The following is a 14,690-nucleotide window of genomic DNA, read 5'->3' as shown; positions in this document are numbered from 1 at the left end:
AAGTGTGAGTTGTCAACTTGTTTTACTATCTTAGTCCTTATGCAAGTGTTGCAATGCCAATATGGCTTATTGGAGTTTTGAAGATTCCTTGTAAACCCCTGTTGTGTAACCTCTGTCACTTATGTCTGCAACTCCACAAAGAACATGTTAGACCAGTCCATCATGGTTTTTTCACTAGTTATACCATCTTCCTAGACTTCCATTGTTCCAAAATGGAATAAACAACATGAAGTGAATCAGTTCAAATGCTAAAATGCTTCATATTTCACTCGTCTGCAAAATCATCCATTAATGAGGGCATTGGTCGCCATCTACACAAAATAGGGAATTTATTTTTCAGCTTTTCTACAAAGGTTTATAATTTGCAACTTGATTTGATTTTCGGAGATGTTCTGAACCTCCTTAGTTGCACAGAATTCATTGACCTTTTTTGTCATGCATCTGAAGACACCATTTCCGCTACATTTCCATGTTTCGAAGAATTGACGACCACCTTAATTGAGTAGGTTCTTCGTGATCCCTTGCACTAGTTTTAATTGGACATATGATTGGAGTAAAAAGGTGACTTTTTTGTTTTAAAATTTATCATTCCTTTGACTTAAGGTTATAGTATAAGGGTCTTGAAGATGGTGACGGTGTTTATTTATTTTTAAATCATCATTCCTTCTTGACACTTTGCATTATACTTGAGAATGTATGTTTACACTCTCTCCCAGAAGTGTGAAAAAATAGTGACTTTTACAGAAACAAAATACCGTTCCTTCTTCACACCCTGCTTTTTAGAATATGTCAAACTGTCATATAACATCAAACTACAATTACTATACTCCATACTAAAATGAGTAGTCTCTCAACAATGCACAAGCACATTTCTTTGATTGTATTATACAACTGTAGAAGTTTTTTCAAGTAGGAAGTTGGTAGTGAAGCCCCTTGATATATTTGAGAGCATAACATAGTTGGGAGCATGATTTATTTATCTGTTATAAAAAATACTTGATGATTGATTGATACAATAAATTTACATGGCTTTTGAGTGTCTTCATCCTTGTTGTAAGTGGATAAATTCTTATGCTTGGTGACACCATGTCCTTGATGACTTGATTGTGGCTGCCCATGTTGCTTATCTATTACCGAGGATTGACAAATCTTAGTGCAACTCCTTTGAAGGCTTTCCCTTAGTTTGAAGCAACTATTTCCCCTAATGTGACTGTTTAAGATAAGAGTTGGCAGGCCCTACGATTTTGAACAATTGGAGGAGCTTTAAACTCCCTTGTGAAATCCTTTTTCCTCATCACAAGAGGTTTCCTTGGAGGTGTGGAGGGGACATCACCCCATCTCTTCATTTGGTTAAACTAGAAGAAGACATTTCTTAGACAATTGTCCAAAGAAGGAAAATAGGATCTCTTATTAGTTTTCATCTGCCATCCCAACGTTGAGCAAGAATCGATAGGAATATGTCAAAGATTATGTAGATGCCATTTGTTGTTATGTCGTCACTTTGTGGTTTGTTGTTTCTTTTCAACTTTTCTCTATTTTTGATGCGTAAATGGTTTTCGGGCCCTTCAAAAACTTTCTCTATGTCCATAAAAAAACTTTAGGTTTATTGTATTAGAGGAAAATGATGCCAAAATATAGAAGAGGGAGTGGGCTCTAATTTCGAGAATTTTAAGTTTGGATGGAAAAATTTGATAAGAGGTTTTTTTTTTTTGTTTTAAGTTACTTGACTAATTAAATAGCTTAGAAATTATTGCTCTAACAAGAGTAGAGTAGATGTGTATTTGACAAAGTGTTTGTTAAAAATAAATACATTTGGGATTAATGAGTTACTGGTAAGTTCTATGAACAAAGCTTTTGAATAGAAAGAGTGGAATGATGCAATAAACATATAGCATAATGCTTTCATGAGAGAACACGTGGGATCATGTTAGTATTCCTCAACAGGAAAATAACCTATAGATTGCAATCGAGTAATTAAAACATAGATAACTATTTTTGTCAACAAGTTCAATATTTCAAAAGGACACTAAGAAATGTATTCTTGCATAGATATTGTAATTTATTGGTGTTGTGAAAAAGGCAATTCAAAGGGAAGAAATGGTTCAAGTGATTCATTTGAAATGACTTAGCACATATGTATCTAATGTTGCTTTAAATGGAGGTATGTGGAACACAATATAATGAGTTGCCTAAAAAATTACTTACTATTCATAGTAGGCATAAAGCTTTGTATATTTGATGAATTAGAAAGTGTTATATAATTGATGAATTAGAAAATGTAAATGACAATCTTTATCTCTAGCTAATTAGTATAAGCCTCTTCGTTACACAAATGCCAAACAATTACTCAATGAACTATCTCTTAAGGTTAATGACAAAATCCTCGACTTCTACAGTGTGTCCAAGGGGTTGTTGAGACAATTTACGTTAGAATGTCGTTGAGGGAGATATGGGATTGGTAATGTAAACTATGGCACTATGTATGTCTCTTTGGGTACCTAATGTAGATTGGCTTGATTTTTTAATTAAAATCAACAATTGATATGTACCCTATATGAAACTAAGGGCTATTTTGTAGAAAAGCCAAATATGACAGTATCGTCCTAAATTGTAAACACCCATTGTACATTTTTTGAATTTATTTAGCACCTGTTGTAGTGCATTTTCATAGTAGGACTTTGTGTGGTTCCTAATGGACACATATTCACATATGGTCCTCTTTCATTTCAATCTTGTTTAAAATCGAGGCGAGCCCTTATTCTAAGTGCGCTCCTCTATTTTCACTACAATCATATAATATGTTTCACCACCTAGGCCTTGTATTATTTGTGGCCTTAATATATTCTACTCAGATCACAAAATTAGATGTACTCTGTAATTTGATATCTCTTGATTGTTTGAGACTTATGTGTTGACTTTGGCAATATTTGTTTGTCATTGATGTCAAAAGGGAGTGATTCATGATGATAATGAGATGATGTATGTTGCAGGCTGAATGTAGGAAGTAGGTTAAATGTGGCAGGTGAGTGTATCTTCAATTGGTTGATGTTGTGTTAATAAAGAGTACACATATGGAGTTGTTAACATATATGAGATATTGTGGAAGTGCTTTAGAAAGTTTGCACTCAAAATGGCTAAAAAATGAATGTTTATAATTTGGGGAAAGATAAGCAAATAGCTTACATTTTATGGTTGCACTATCTAGTTATCAATATCTGACATTAGGTTAAGTGCATAAGCATGGAGGTGTGTGAAGCACATAAACATTAAGAGTAGCAATGATGTGTTGACTTTAGAATATAAGTTCTTGCATTTGGTTGATAAAAGTCACGATAATCATGCCATTCAAAGATACATCATTTAGTTGAAGCTTTGCAACACAATTTAGTTCCTGTCACTCGGGCGACAAGAAGCAAAAAATGTAGTGATGAGAATAGAACCGTTCAACATAGTAATAACTAATGATGCCAAAAATTTATGATTGAAAATGTGTCAACCACTAGAGATATTTGAAGACTATTTTTACAAATGATTGTGTACATCATGCTCGGGTCTTAAAAATCTAGTTTATATGTTTAATGATATAACTTTACCAGTGACAACTATTTATGTTTTACTGATTGAACGGCTGTTGCTTGTTGATTTTCCATGTGGGATGAATAAGAAGGTTCAATGACGAGGGCATAGTGTAATGAAGACATAATTGAACCATTGTCATTTTAAGTCTATTTTTGATGTATAAAGATAAGTTTGTGAATATGAAGAATTTGTTAGAACCTAACTTCTTCTCAATTACTTGAAGGTGCATGCGTGGTATTTTTGTTCTTTTGAAGGGAGGCGAATGATTCAAGAACATGGAGAATAAACTAATATGTAGAGGTTCTATAGAGAAAAATCAAATGAATTAAACAACTATTTAGTGTTAACAATTAATGAAAGGTTAAATAGCATACGCTAAGAAGACTTAACAGATACCCTAGCCGTGGCCGTTGGTCGGCTTGTTGGTTTTGTTTTGGATGCTGTAGTCGCTAGTCAGCTCTCACTGCCCTTGCTGTGGCCATTGGTCGGATTTTGTAGGCTCCTTACTTGTGCCCGTGCTCTAGTTCATTCAGGTGTTCTCATTGATTGCTGATCGTAGGTTGCTGGTACAGGGTGTGGGAGTGGTGCCTTTGCCTCTATGCCTTCTGCTGCTGTTTCAGCTGGATTTGGGTCAGCTTCTCCTATGCCTTCAGGGGGTAGGGTTGCCTCTTATGTTGACATGGCTGCATTTGAGGCAGGTCTTCATGGTGCTATTCGAGCTCCTCATTCTGGGCCTTCTTGTCCCCATGAAGTTTCCCTTGTAAGTGTATCAAACCTTATAAGGGTACTTTTAGACTTAGCTACAGTTGATGATATTTACAGTACGACAGAAGAGCTCTCTACCTTTGTTGCTATTTCTCACTTTCCAGGTTTTTGGCCCTCTCTTGCTAATCTTCATGCTTGGATCTCCAAGCATTGGGAACCAATTTTAGATTGTGATGTCCACATCTTTTTGATGGCTAAAGGTTTTTTCATAGTAAAGTTTAAAACTATTAACGATAGGAAGACTATTTTGTGCGTTAACAATTTTTCATGGTAGGACAGATTTCCACTTATGGCCAAACCGTGGCATATGGATTTCGATCTGCTCACAAAATCCTTTAATAGGGTTCCTATTTGGGTCCGGATTTCGAATCTCTCGATGCATCTCTGGCTAGATTTTGTTTATGAAGTTATTGGGGATGCCATCGGTGATTTTTTATATGTGGACTCAGACACTTCAGATATTCTCCATTTGATGTTTGCTCGAATTCTTGTAGAGATGGATATTTCAAAGGGCCTCCTTGAGAAGGTTTGTTTGGAATCCTCGAGAGGCTCTTGGACCTAAATATTGGATTATGAAGGTATCCCTTTTCACTGTAGAAAATGTCATTTGACAGGTTACATTGCTACTCGATGTGCTACTGTGAAGACTAAATTAAGGCGACCACCTTCCTGGTGGTTAGGGGCCTCTTCTAAACACTATATGGTGGTTAAGTCCATGGATATGCCTCTGGATCTAGTGGATGACCCTGTGGATGATTCCCTTGTTGATGATCATTCGGTGCTGGAGATAGCGGAGGATGTCCGAACCCCTGGTCAGGTCCCTATTCCTTCTCCTACCCTTGCCCCTGCCCCTATATTGGATGTTCCTCCTGGTCCTGTGGGGGGGGCTAGCGGGCTACAGGCTCTTTTAGGGAGATTGTTGTTGCTTTTGATTCCCTTGGGCTCCATTGTTCAGTTTCTTTTGGGGATTGGATTGCTGAGGCAACTAAGGTGGAGGATGGTTGGACTGCGGTAAAAAGAAAGAAAACTAAGCCATCTGCTCCTCCTTTAGAAATGAACCTCCGATTGTGCAAGGGAGGCTCTAAATCAAAGGTAAAATTGTGAGCTCCATTGTAGTATCTGGCTCTCAGTTTAGTTTTTTGCCTTCTAACTGGATCCTGGATCTTTGGTTTTGGTTGGTGATAGGCTCTTCTGTCACCTTGGTTACCCTTTGTTTGGGGGGTGACCAGTTTCACTTTTGTCTGCTGTACTTTTTGTTTATGTACTTACTGAAAATCTTTAGACTTGTACAAGGTTTCAGGCACCCTTCAAAACCTATTTTACTTAATTAAAAACAATTAATGAAAGGTTGAAGATTTGTTCATTGAATGGCCAAAGAGATGAATCAAGTAACATTTTGCTCATTGAAGATATGTTCGTAGAATGGCTCTTTGGTTGAACTTCTTGATTATGAGGGTATTCACTTCAGATGCAAGAAATGCCATAAGATTGGCCATCTCACTGCGCGTTGCTCCTCTGAAAAGGTTAGATCGAAGATATCACCTTCTTGGTGGTTGGGGGTTTCAGATGATCACTACATGGTTCATAAAGTTTCCACTGTTTGGGATGGGTTGGTAGGCTCTTCTTATGATTCTTTGGTGTAGGATTCTGTTGCTGTCTCTAATGTTTCAAATGATGTCCCTTTGGCGATGACCAAGACTGTTGCAGTAGTCCCTTCTTCGGATGCTGTAACTGTTGATTCAAATGTTGCCCCTCTTGCGGCTCTGTCTTAGGACGGTGTTATTGCCCCTTCTATTGTTGTGGTCCAGAAATCATGTGGTGGCGTTGTTTCTTTTCCTACTGTGAGGGTGTTGGGGGTTGGTTGCAGAGTTGATGACCTTCAGTAGCAGAAGGTTGTTGGGAAGGTGTAGGATGGATGGACAACAGTAGAAGGAAAAAAGTCAAGCCCTCCAATCCTTCGTTTGATGTTTTTACGTTATCAAAAGATGGGACTGAAATGCAAATCTTGAGGCTTGGTTTTGTATAAGGTTTCGGGTCCTTTCAAAATCTACTGCTCGCCTATTCTTTTAGAGGTTGTCCTTTTTGGTTTGGCTCTCGTGGCCTTTTTGGCCCATTGTTTCTTTGTAATTTGTCATGGTTTAGGACTTATTGTCTATTTCTTTTGTAACCATGGGGTTTCAAGCACCCGTTCAAAACTTGTTTTGGTGGTAGAAGTATACTATGTTATCTGTGAGGCCACTCTGGTCACCTAATTTTGGTTGGTGACCTGTTTCACCCTTAGGCTGTGGTATCTTTTGTTTAGGCTCCATTGAAAATCTTTTGATATGTAAAAGGTTTCAGGCACCCTTCAAAACATGTTTTCCTTAATAAAAAATATTTTGCAAAGATCTTAAATATTTTTAGATGATTGATCGACTGAAATACAACATGTTTCTATTATAGAAACAAAGGTTCAAGAAATAATATATGTTTTTGATTACTTGGTAAATATGTTTTGAAGGGACCTTGAAACTGTGTAGAAATCAAGTTGAGAGGGACCTGAAACCCCAAAGCTAAAGATGTTTACGACTACTCACTAGAAGCAATAGTACAAAAAGGAGGGCAAACCAATAAGCAACCACCAAAAAAAAGAGATGTTGCATGAAGAGGAATAAATAAGAAGCACCATAATGCAAACAACACCAATCAAATACATTTACTACCCTTATGCACATATGAAAAGAGGAGTGAGGAGATTTTGATTTTTCACTTTTAGTCGTAAGCCATCCCTCTTCCACCCTAGTAGCCACATCTTGTCAATAGATCAAATCCAAAATAGGAACACCTCTTTTAGAGGGTGGGCTAGGACCCAAGAAAGGGTCAAATAGGGGTAACAAGGACACCAAAAGTAGGCCTAGTAGAGGTAGTTAAGTCAACATAATGCCGATAAGGCGAAGAACAACATTAGGAGCATGACATCAAGAAATAGGGACAACTAGAGAGGGATCTACAATCAACTGAGTGAGAACATCATGATCAAGAGATCCAAAAAAAATGGCATCAGCATAATCACCACCCACCAGAGACTTGACCCTAGTAAGGAGAGGCTGAGCCGTAGCAACATCCACATGAGGAGAAGAATCAACCATAGGAAGATCTTGCACAACCACCTTGGAAAAACTCTTCTTCCAAACTGTATAATGCTCTAAAGAGACTCCTGCTGCAAGAGCATCCTTGGGTTTTTGGCAATCTTGCATCCCCTAAAAGATATTTAGTTGTTTTTCATTTCGAGTTATTTGTTTGATAGTTTGATTCAAGTTTTTCCTTTCCAGATTCCACGAGCTTGGCTTCATATTATGGACCTGTCATGGATCATTATCCTAAGTGTGCATAATTTAGTATTAACAACTAGTGAAAGTTATGCTTCATCTTCTCAGGTGCTGATTTCATATGTTGTTCTTCATATGATGCTTGGTATTTAATTTGACGAGGTTCTATATTTAAGAGTTAGCATACACACTCTTGGATCTAAACAACTGGTTAACGTGTGGACCTATATCTGAGGCTGCATAAGGTTTTATGAAGTTTTATATATTTGGTCATTAGTTTATTGAGGGTTTGTCCTATATTGTATAACACGTTTCCTACTATTGGAGATTGTGAACTTAAAGTTGAACTATGTCTTGATGGCTTTATTTGTAATGTCATTGAGTCTTTGAAAGTAGTGTTGATAAGTTATTCAGTAGTATACTTGGAGGAAGCTCAAGAGTAGCAAGTTTTGGTCTGTAATCTGGAATGAATTGGTCACAATTGGGAAGGCCTTACTGTTGGAAATATTCAAGATATGATAAGTTACTGAGAGGGGAGGGGTGAATTAGTAACTTCAAAACTTTTCTTTAAATTCACCATAAATCCATCTATACTACTCCATACATTAGTACTAAAAGATAAAACATTCATCACAGAAAAGAACACAATGTTTCGGTGACCTAGAAACCTTCCAAATAGAAAGTAAAACTGGGGTGGGGATGGTACCCACAAAACTTTACTAGTGCATCACAAAGTTGGCCTGTTAAGGTTTACATTGACCACTTATGGTGATTTGCCCTGTTAGGAGCACAAATGACTGCTAGGTTCACCTTGTTAGAGGATTTACAAACATACAATGAATTATGCACTCTATTAAGAGATTTTTACAAAGACTGTTAAGTCTACCTTGTTAAAAGATTTAAAAATTGATTCACCTGTTAGGATGAACCAGTGGATCTACTTACAACTGATTGTTGATAAGATCCTTGTAATGTCCCCTTTCTAGCATTCATAACATGATGTTGTCGTTAGCCTATTTCCCCACGGTCCCGTAGGCTAACCAGGACATTAAAGGGACTTAGAGGCCATTTGGTCTAGACAGTTTCAGTTGCAGGTCTTTCTGAGGGGTTTTGAGGCAACTTTGGGCATACTTACTATTTATAGTAAGTCATCTTGGATATGGTCGGACATCCAGTGGCAGTGGTATGTCGATGGTAATTGTTTAAAATCGACAAAAAGACTTGTTTATCATTGATAAAATTTGTTATGCATTGATAAAACTATTTTATAAAGTTAAGTTTAAATATTTAACTTTATTAATGCATAGACTATAGTTTGTGGGAAATATTTAAATTAAAAGAGTCCCCTTTATTTTATAACACATTGGAGACATAAGTTACATAAAAGGAGTTATGTTTTATCCCACATTGAGAAAACGAAGGATTGAGCTCCTGTGAGAACACTATAAAAAAAAGGGAAGAGCTTCTTTTTAGTATGCTTGGAAATATAAAAAAAAATTGGAAAATTTTCTAGAGATTATGTCTCAATAGTTTGAAGGACGAAATCCCTTCAAGCTGGAAATCTTGACGCCATTGAAAGATATGGTCTTGAGATTCAACATTGTAGCAGTCCGAAAAAGCAGATACAAAAAAGCAGCCCAAAAAAGCGGAACCAAAAAAGCAGGCCGAAAAAGCAATTCGTAAAAGCAGTTCAAAAAGCGGATCCAAAAAAGCAGTTGAAAAAAGCAAATCGAAAAAGCAAAGTAGAAGGGGCAGCATTGAGGGAAATTATTACAGCCATCTACAACCAGGTTCTTCTGTTAGTATTGCTTTTTAGGGTGTTATAAGCTTTCAACTGTAAGTGTGCATTATACCAGCATTATCATTTTGTAATCCATGTAAATGCCAAAGTCTTGGCCATATTTCATGAGCATTGTATTTTTCATTGCAATTAAGAAGATAATAGTTGCCGGTGTCATTTAAGCAATTTAATATCATTATTTATCAGCTAGTTAGTTTGCATACCAACTGTTTCTAAGAATGTCAATTGGCTGTAGGTGTTCATTTCTCATGCTTAGATCATATATATGCACTGAATATTGTCAAAATTAGTAGCACACTCATATTAGGTCATTGTGTAATCCATTGTAGTCTTCTAGCATAAGATTCTCATTGATGCAAATTGAAGAAAAAGTCATTTGAAGCTAGCTGAAATACTATATCAGTCATACGTCCCTTGCATGTGAATTGTTTGATGAAATTCCTTGAGCTTTCATCAGCATTTTTGAGAGTAGATTTGAGGAGGGTTATTACAGTGGTATCAGAGCTTGCTTGCAAAGTGTTTGACGAAATGTCAAACCACTGAAGTATAAAGATTTTTCGGTGTTTGAAGAAGTTATAACTTATTGGGGTTATTACAGTGGTATCAGAGCTATAAGTCCTGCCATCATGTGGAGGTCTTATAGGAAATTTGGAATAGCCAAATAGAGAGAAAAATGTTTGACAAAATGAATGCCGGTCCAGATCAGGGAAAGGAAAGATTCTTACAATTATTAGACACCTTAGCACAGGGACAGTGATCAACAAAGCAAAGAGCACAGGAACAGAGTCAGAGATTTGAGCTTATGATGTAGATGATGGCTCGTCAAATGGGGTTGAATGCTAATGTGGGTGGAGGAAATAATCAGAATGGTAATAACCAGAGTGGTAATAATCAGGATGGGACACATAATGAAAGCGAACAAGTTGGGAACAATTTCGGTCATGCACCCCAGCAAACTAGGACAGTGAGTTCGACGCTCATTATTCCCACATTTCCTCCTAGAGCTCCAGAGCAGCCCGTACCAGAGCCCCAGATCATTGATATACATGACCAACTGAGGAGAGATTGGGAAGCCGAAGGTCTAGACTTTACTGCTGCAATTACCTTTAGGGAGTATATAGATGTGCAGATGAAGCATATGCCACGTGGACATGACAGGAACCAGAGCTATGAGCTACAAAAGAAAGTAGGGAAACTTCAGTTACCATATTATGATGGCTCGAGGAAGTCTATAGCAAGAGCTTGGGTTCAAAGGCTTGACACATACTTTCAAACGAACCCTATGCCTGAGGAAGAAGCTATTAAGTATGCAACAATTCACCTAGATGGGTTAGCACACGAGTGGTGGCATCATGGTATGGTCACTATGGGTCATGCACACATTACCTCATATGTGGAGTTTAAGGAGAGACTAATTGAACGTTTTGATAGGCCTAAGGATCGTACCTTCCCTATGACAGGCAGAAACTTGTATGAGGCGTTTAACAGACATGCTGATTCGATACAGGGAGACATTAGCATATTTTCAGGTAATGGTTTATCTGCATCATCTTCACAAGTATAAGGGGTTACAGACGTTGTGCAGGTTGAGCCAGAAGGTGATATCACAGGCACACCAGATTGTGTGATTGACACAGACAGTGATTCCAGTACAGTTGGGCTGGATGAAGTTACAACAGTTGAGGATACTGTCATGTTTGAGGATAGTACAGTTGATCGGAAAGTGAGTATCAGGCACAGTTGGATGCTTCTTCACATGAGATAGAGGCTAGTAGCTCTTTACTTGGTTTGGCACGCTAGCTGAAGACAAGGGACAAGAATATTGTCACGGCTTTATCTCATCATGATAGGATACATGGATTGATTGAGAATCACATTTGGATGATTCAACTGCAGGAGAGACAGAAAGGAGTCACAACGGGTTCTTCTTGTGACGACTTACAGCAGATCAAGGAAGGCATGGAGGCAATGAAGTTGGCTCTCCAGGATTCTGAGAGACATGTGGACGAGCGTTGTCTTGAGGTGAGTTCAGTTCGAGAGTTAGCGCATATAGCAAGGACTCAGTTTCCTTTTACAGTCGGGTCACATATTGATGATGATATGAGTATGTCTAGCATTCACACTCCGAATTCAGAGACTGTAGATAGGTGCGTGAAGTCAGTTGGTATTGTTCACATTACTCAGGTGAGAAGTTTACTTGAATTGGCAGTTGGTTTCCGTTCATGGATTAGATGTTGGGATCCTTATCTTAGTACTTGGGATCGTTTTGACCGGAGATATTTATCATTCTTTGGTAGTAGTATCTATTGCACCATCATGGACTTGATTAGTAGCTTGCCAGGTGTAGTTCTCATCCATGCGAGTAGCTTGTTTGATGCTGGAATTAGTTTTTACACACTTTTGTTGGGCATTGTTCATGTATCCAGTCGACCATTCTTGTTGGAATGGGTTGATGATCTCTCAGATATGACAAAGCTTACAGAAGAGTCCCAGGATCTAATTATTACAGATGACACCCAGGGGGATGTTGTGGACAGTTTTGAGGACTTAGTCTCCTCAACAGTTTCCTTTGATACAGAGGTTTATGTTGATGCCTCAGTCACTTTGTTTGATGATACAAGTTCAGCAGTTGGACTGCAAAATTTGGATGGCAGTATTACAGATGATAGCCATTCTGAGGTTACTCCTTTGGACAGTGTACCAGGGGCAGAGTATAGGAGTTTGACCAGTTAGCACAATCATGTGTCTAGTCAGCTGAGAGTTCGCGAGCGAGACATTTCTATCGCTTGCGAGCATTTCGATGCTGCTCGTCAGTTGTTAGCAGTTTATGGATGGGGTTCTCCTGCTAGTGATGAGCAGGGAGGTAGTTATCTTTCCTTGACAGAGATCCACTCTTTATGGGAGGCTATCCGAATTCTGAGACAGAATTATATGCAGTTGGTAGCCGATAGAGATTATCTTATGGAGTGGGGCAGTACAACATATGACACATTATTGGTCAAGGACGATGAGGTGAGTAAGCTTACTCAGCAGCTTGAGGTGACTTCTGAGTTTCTTGAGAGTACACAGTTGGCTTTCAAGGAGTCACAGTTTCATTTAACTGAGGTGACCATGGAGTTGGAACAACTTCAGTCTTTACCAGATTCTATACAGTCACTGACCGCGGTGTCTGGTGATCCGAGGATGTCCATGGTCGAGGTTGATAGAGGCAGTGGAGATGAGGATATATCTATCCATGACACTAGTACTGGCATATTTGGTTTGTTTCCACTGGAGGCAGGTTCAGCTGAGTTGGGCGCTGCAGCTGAGCATTGTGGTATGTTTGACTTTGAGGGCACAAAGACTAGTGATGTTGTTGTTGATTTTGCACTCTTGGCTATATCATCCTCTGACTTAGCTGATGATCAGTCACAGTTGGTTGTATCATGTCTGCAGGATGAGTCATTGACTGGGATTGGTTCTTTTTACCGGCATTATACTGTAGAATATGTTCATCGGTTTTCTTTTGATCCATGTGTTGAGGAGTTGATGGCAGACATGTTTGGTTTGGGCTCTTGTTTTTGCTATCTACCGTGTAATGACTATACACCATCAACAGTGCATGGGTGTTATGGTTATGAGACAGTGGCCGGTGATCTGCAGAGTTGTGTTAATTGCAGCAGGTGTGCAGTGTGTCGATTCTCTGTATTTGGTGCAGTTTCATGCGGGAGTATTCATCGTTGTTGCAAAATTGTATTGTACATTCCACATAGGCTAGTGGGATGTGTTGATGGTATTTACTATGTTGGCAGTTTGGGTTATCTACTCTACTTGGGTTTTGATATTTTGAGAGCTTGTTTCTCATGGGTTCCAGACTTTGGAGTTTGGGTGAGTTGTATTCGCCAATTTGATTATGGATTCCTCTTGGTTAATTTTCAAAGGTTGTTGCAGAAGCCTATGTTGACTAACAACAGTATAGTTCATGACTACATTTGGGATTCAGGTGGATTGATTGGGTTGTTGTTCGACCATTGCTTGGGGACAAGCAATTTTGGGAAGGGTGGACTATAATGTCCCCTTTCTAGCATTTATCGCATGATGTTGTCGTTAGCCTATTTCCCCACGGTCCTGTAGGCTAACCAGGACATTAAAGGGACTTAGAGGTCATTTGGTCTAGACAGTTTCAGTTGCAGGTCTTTCTGAGGGGTTTTGAGGCAACTTTGGGCATACTTACTATTTATAGTAAGTCATCTTGGATATGGTCGGACATCCAGTGGCAACGGTATATCGATGGTAATTGTTTAAAATCGACAAAAAGACTTGTTTATCATTGATAAGATTTGTTATGCATTGATAAAGCTATTTTATAAAGTTAAGTTTAAATATTTAACTTTATTAATGCATAGATTATAGTTTGTGGGAAATATTTAAATTAAAAGAGTCCTCTTTATTTTATAACACATTGGAGACATAAGTTACATAAAAGGAGTTATGTTTTATCCCACATTGAGAAAACGAAGGATTGAGCTCTTGTGAGAACACTATAAAAGAAAGGGAAGAGCTTCTTTTTAGTATGCTTGGAAATATAAAAAAAAATTGAGAAATTTTTTGGAGATTATGTCTCAATAGTTTGAAGGACGAAATCCCTTCAAATTGGAAATCTTGACGCCATTGAAAGATATGGTCTTGAGATTCAACATTGTAGTAGTCTGAAAAAGCAGATACGAAAAAGCAGCCCGAAAAAGCGGAACCGAAAAAGCAAGCCGAAAAAGCAATCCGTAAAAGTAGTTCAAAAAGAGGATCCGAAAAAGCAGTCGAAAAAAGCAAATCAGAAAAGCAAAGTAGAAGGGGCAGCATTGAAAGAAATCATTACAGCCATCTACAACCAAGTTCTTCTATTAGTATTGCTTTTTAGGGTGTTATAAGCTTTCAACTGTAAGTGTGCATTAGACCAGCATTATCATTTTGTAATCCATGTAAATGCCAAAGTCTTGGCCATATTTCATGAGCATTGTATTTTTCATTGCAATTAAGAAGATAATAGTTGTTGGTGTCATTTAAGCAATTTAATATCATTATTTATCAGCTAGTTAGTTTGCATACCAACTGTTTGTAAGAATGTCAGTTGGCTGTAGGTGTTCATTTCTCATGCTTAGATCATATATATGCACTGAATATTGTCAAAATTAGTAGCACACTCATATTAGGTCATTGTGTAGTCCATTGTAGTCTTCTAGCATAAGATTCTCATTGATGCA

The sequence above is a fragment of the Cupressus sempervirens genome, chromosome 6 (genome assembly GCF_028749045.1).
Source record: "Cupressus sempervirens isolate cs-2001-9-10 chromosome 6, ASM2874904v1, whole genome shotgun sequence".
NCBI lineage: Eukaryota > Viridiplantae > Streptophyta > Pinopsida > Cupressales > Cupressaceae > Cupressus > Cupressus sempervirens.
This window is presented reverse-complemented; position numbering follows the sequence as displayed.